Below are 6547 nucleotides of genomic sequence, written 5' to 3'. Positions count from 1 at the left end.
CAATTGTTATGGAGTACATAGAAGGATGAGCAATCAATAGCATCAATGAGACCAATCAACAATAAAGTAAGGATTACAGCATTAATGATAATGACAACTGCACTGATGATACATATTTTGGTTTTAGTGTTAGTAATCAAACGTAAAATTGACTCAGGTTCATCCAATCAAAATTTATTCTATTGGTTAGGGAGGTACAGTTAAAGCAGACAAAACTCAATTATAGAAGTTGGTAAAAAGAGAAATATTGGATAAAAAAAATAAAAGGTAATGCAATAATTTTTTTTACATAATAAATATTTCCGTCTACTTCGTCCTTTATACCAATTATGTTAAAAATTTAACTCTTTTTTTTCAGCCATGAACTTAGAAGAACACAAATAACTCATTTCGATACAAAACAATATCATTACAGGTAATTGTTATTAAAATAAAAAAAATTCCTAACAACAAAATATGTAATATCATTTAATTTATATTTTGTCAATGATAAACAAGGATTAATGTCATTTTTTTTGTTCTTTCAAAAAGTTCAATGCAATCAATTTAATGGAATAAACCTGAAGCGCTTATATGGTTATTTTTATGGTAAACAAAATCTGACAATTTTTTAAGATGTAAGAAGTTATTGACAAAGAGATGTATGATGAATTACGAAAGATTTTTTTCAGGTACACAATCTTTGTATTTTCCTAATTATTTCATTAATACTCTTATTGTTTGATATTTAAAAACGAAAAAAATAAGCATATTCATTTCCTTTATCCTTCCGCTATTTGTAGGAAAATGAAGGCCTCTTCAGATTCAAAATCATATTTTGGCCTACCACTTAAAAAAGAAGAAGACAAACCTGCATATCCATGATATTATGGCAAAATTAATCTTTTGTAAATAACTAACATACATTTGGGTTTATAGATATAGATATACTCTTTTTAAATTAGGATAACATTTTTTTCGTTATTTCTTGAACTATGCATTTTTCTGATAATATTTACATGTATCTTTGTTGTGTGCTCTTATAATTTAGCATTTTAAATATTTTCTATAATAATTTTACTCTCAACAAAATTTTATCTAAATAAGACTACGTTAATTCTAAAATGATGAAAAAATACTTATCTGACAAATTTAAAAGGTAAATGGTATATTAACACCGACACTAAAATATATGATATAAATAAGATCACGTCAAAATTAAAATTAAAAACAGGTAATCTAATAAATTTGAAGAATGAATAATATATTGCCAAAATAAAATTAGTTTCTTCAAAACAATAGAAGAGCGGCTGAGCAGGCACTAACGTGCCTGTTGAGCCGCTAGTTATCATAACGTCTATTATTTGGACCTGTTCTATTATCATGTTTTTATCTCTATATTTTTCAAAAGGCAAAATATAAATACCTATGTTTGGCATGGGAGTTGTATCAACTCCCTTGTCAAATCATCTCGCGATGATTTGTACGCCTTCTAGCGAAGTGCCGTTGTATTTGTGCTCCGGTGACAACATAATTATTGATTTGTTAAATTCTCTCTTTCTTAATAAATGCATGTCAGAATCAAAAGACAGCAAGACGCAGAAAAAAGATCAGTAATAGATGTTTGTAAGTGGAGCACACTATTGCAGTAATTATTTTTGTATTGAATCTGGGTTTTCATTATTACTGTTATTTAAATGCGCTAAAAATTAGAAATTTAATGTTTGTCAACGGACAACACAATACTCGAACTCTTACCAAACCAGAACTCCCTGACTTTCGAACTCCTACCCGAGACCTGATTCTAGGTGGATGTTATAATACTCCCTAAATGTTTGGAGTTTTGAAACTCCTTTACATTATTAATATTGTAATGTGTATTTGGCACAGTATTCTAACACATATTCTATTAACAGAGCTTTTATTATATATTGATAACACCATCCAACAATTAATACCAACAAATTATATTTTTTTAAAAATTTAATACTAACATAAAATTATACTTTTAAATAAAAATCATAAAATAATCATAAAATATTAATCTCCCATCTTTACTTATTGAGCAACGATTTTTTTTAAATTAGTGTTTTATTAGTGTTAATTTGTTTATTGAAATAAAATTTAAAAATTATTGTTTCCATAACAATTTTTTTATTTTTATCTTTTAAGATTTATTTTGTTTTAGAATTTCATAAACTCATTACAGTAGATCTTACTAATATATTTTTATTTTTATTTAATATAATTTTGTTTACATAATTTAAAATTTAAAATTTAAAATTATAAAATTTTTAAATTAAAATTTAAATAAATATAATTTAATTAATAACTTAATTTAATTTAATAAAAATAAACGTATTCCTATTATTATATTTATATGATTAATTATATTTATTCGATTTTAAAAAAATAACTATTTAAAATTATTAATTATAAATTAAAAAATTAATATACTCATATTATTTTTAGTATAATTACGTTTATAATACTCTCTAATAGTTTGGTGAATCAACAGTATATAAAGTTTTTAATTATTTAATGAATTAATATTCCATATATTTTTATTTTTAAATTAGTTTTTTGCAATTAAAATTTCTATTATTTTCTTTATATTTATTTTACCTCTTCTGTTTGAAATTAAAAAATTCTTTATATTTATTTTATCTCATAGCTCTCTTTTTCAAATCTCACTTCTAACCAAATCTATCACCGCTATTTACCACCGTCACCGATGTCTTATTCAACGTTATATGTCCTTCATCATTTTCTATTCTTCTATTCTTGATATGTTTTTAAACTATCTTCAATTTTTGTCTCTATTTTAATTGTTCTAGTATTCTATTTTAAAATAATGTAAGAAATCAATTGAAAACTTTTAAATTATAAATACTTAACTACAAATGTAGTAAAATTATAAAAGCTGACAAAGTGATTTAACCTTAAAATAAATACTAAATAATGTATTTGGATCTATTAAAACCAAATACAAATTTCTTCTTTTAAATTGATAAAACAGCCTTGATTATATAACTAGTATTTTTGTCATTTTAAAATGATCTAAAAATGTATCGTAATTTTTTAAAATTCAATTTAAATTTTAACATTATAATTTAATTAAAAAACAATAATCTTAAAAGGATATTTTAGTCTTTTCAAGATTAATTTTAAATAGTATATTTTCATTCTTTTAATATGTAGGACAAATTTCTAATTTTTAAAGCATTTGAAAAGACCATTAATACTAAATAAATATTTTAGACTTTTAAATTTTAATGTTATTCTTTAAAAAAAGTACTTTTATCGTTTTAAAATATAATATAAATTTTTTATTTTTAAAATAATTAAATAACTCTAATCTTAAAAAAACATTTTACTATTTTTGTCTTTTTAAATTTTATTACAAATTTATTTTACTTTTTTGAAATTAAATTAAATTTTCTGTTACTTTTGAATGATATTTTAATCTTTTCATATTAACTCTAAAAAATACTCTTGTCTTTTTATTTTTTTATAATTTTATAATAATCTAATATCAAATCAAAATAATAATGGCCCAGATTTTTTTATCGCACAAAATCATGAAAAACCCCTAGCCGAAATTGATTTGTTTTTAGTATACTAATCCATTAGCCCAACACAAAAATAAATGCAAATAATAATGATAAAAACAAACAAAATACAACTTTGTTATTTATTTTGTTTAATCGGGTACTCTCTAAAGCTTTGGAGTACTAAAACTCCTGTTAAAAAATAAAAAAAAGTTAGCATTTATGATTGTTTTTTTATATTTTTATTTAAAATTTGTTTGGGCTATGATTAAAATTTTACATTGGATCCGTTAGATTTAAAAGGCCAGTTTGAACTTATTACACTTTTTGATTAATATTACCCATATTAGATTATTATAACATTTAAAAAAATTATTATAACATTATAATTAAAAAAATAAAAAGTTTAAAAGATTAAAAAATCAAAACATATTTTTAGTATTAATTTTAAAAGACTAAAGAATACCCTTTAATATTAAAATTATTTAATTTTAATTTTAATTTAATTAAAAAGACAAAAATATTCTTTTAGTATTAATATTATTTAAATGTATTAAAATAAAAAGACCAAACTATCATTTATTTTGTGGAAGCATATTAAAAGGGAAAAAAATTCTATGCCATTAATTTTTTATAAATATTTATGAATTTAACATTAATTTTAAAAATTTAAATTTATATGTATACTATATAACATAAAATAAATACTTCGTATAAAGATAATGAATTTAATTATTGTTTTTCTTTTTAATTTTAAAAAATTAATTATATTAAGCATTTTGTATCTTAATTTTACTGATTTATACTTAATTCATTCTATTATACTCAAAATTTATTTTTATTATACTATACATACTAAAACATATTTATATTGTGATTTTTTTATGTTCTGTATCTTCTTATTTAAACACCAATTCATAAAAATAAACATAAATATATAATAAAAAAATTATTTATTTAAGTATTATAAAGAGAATATTATTCACAAAAATAAAACTATTCTTAAAATTATTATTGAAATTTAAAGAAAAAATAAATATAATTTAAATAATTTATATACATAATTTAATTAAATAGATTTAACTCTCTAATATTTTTTAAAGAGGGGAAGATACAAGTTTGAGACAAAAATATCTTTTTAAAAAAAATCTAGAAATCACCACTAATTTTATTGAAAAAATAAAAAAATTTAAATTTAACAGAATATTTTTTTTAAAGTTTGGAACTCGATTTGAGCTAATTATCTTATATATTAAAAAAATAAAAATATATAATTTATATAACTTTTATATAACCTTAATCAAACTTTAACCATCATTTACATTTTTTTTATTCTTATTTTTTTTAGTTGTAAAATTTTTTTCCTTTTCTTATTTTTTTAGAAATTTAATTCTAATTCGATATTCAAATCAATACAAAATGATATGATCAGTCCGGATTTAGTAAGAAAAACATATTTACACTCTAATTTCATGAATTAAACATCAGAAGGAACAACTCTAGTTACAAATCTGATGATAATGTAACACTATTCTACTTTTTAATTTGTTATTACTTTTTTTAAATTATTTTTAAATTTAGTTTAACTATAAAAATCTAAAATTAAATTTAATTAAGCCAGTGAAGTTAAGTGGCTCCGAGGCGGTGACGCTACAATAAAAATAATGAATGAGATATAACGTTGAACGATGGATTTGGTTAGAAGTGAGATTTGAAAAAGAGAGCTATCAAGTAAAATAAATATAAATAATTTTTTAATTTAAAGCAAAAGAGGTAAAACAAGTATAAAGAAAATAATAGAAATTTCAGCTACAGAGAACTAATTTAAAAATAAAAATATATGAAGTATTGGTTCATTAAATAATTAAAAATTTTATACATTGTTAATTAACCAAACTATAAAAGAGTACCCTAAACATAATCGTATTAAAAACAATATGAGTATATTAATTTTTTTAATTTATAATTAACGATTTTAAATAGTTATTTTTTTAAATTGAATAAATATAATTAATCATATAAATATAATAATACGAATACGTTTATTTTTATTAAATTAAATTAAGTTATTAATTAATTATATTTATTTAAACTTTAATTTAAAAAATTTATAATTTTAAATTTTAAATTATGTGAATAAAACTAAATTAAATAAAAATAAAAATATACCAGTACAATTTAGATCGTATTATAATGAGTTTATAAAATTCTAAAACAAAATAAATCTTAAAAGATAAATATAAAAAAATTGTTATGGAAAATAATAATTTTTTATTTTATTTCAGTAAAAAAATTAACACTAATAAAACACTAATTAAAAAAAACATTGCTTAATAAATAAAGATAGAAGATTAATATTTTATAATTATTTTATAATTTTTATTTAAAAGTATAATTCTAAGTTAGTGTTAATTTTTTAGATATTAACCTTTTTAAAAAATATAATTTGTTGATATTAATTATTTAACGATGTTATCAATATATAATAAAAGCTCTATTAATTGAATACCTGTTAGAATACTGTGACAACACACATTACAATATTAATGTTGTAAAGGAGTTTTAAAACTCCAAACATTAGGAGAGTATTGTAATATCACACCCCAATGCAACCAGCAGAACACACCCCCCTCAGTTGTGGGGTTCCTGCAACGCTCTCCAATCCGGCATAGACACTGAGCACTACACGGTATTTTAAGTTGATGGCACTTACATTCGTTCCCTTCACAATAATTAACCTTGCATTTGCACTTTCGGGATACTCTAACATTCTTCGGTGGTGCCGGGGTGGATCTTTCCTGTTTCGACAGTTGCCGTGGCAGGCACAATTGGGGTGCAATCTAGCGCCATATCCCTGCAGGAGCAGCTAATGGCACAACTTCCTTGGCATATACACGTTTCTTTGCGATTAGGCCTCCTTCTGTTGTTTCTTCTTGGGCGATCAAGATTAACGGCCTCAGCCTCAACCTCATCAGCATGGTTGATGGCAGCATCAACCAAAATATCCAATTTCGACA

Source organism: Arachis hypogaea, chromosome 7 (assembly GCF_003086295.3).
Source record: "Arachis hypogaea cultivar Tifrunner chromosome 7, arahy.Tifrunner.gnm2.J5K5, whole genome shotgun sequence".
Classification (NCBI taxonomy): domain Eukaryota; kingdom Viridiplantae; phylum Streptophyta; class Magnoliopsida; order Fabales; family Fabaceae; genus Arachis; species Arachis hypogaea.
Note: the sequence above shows the minus strand (reverse complement) of the source record.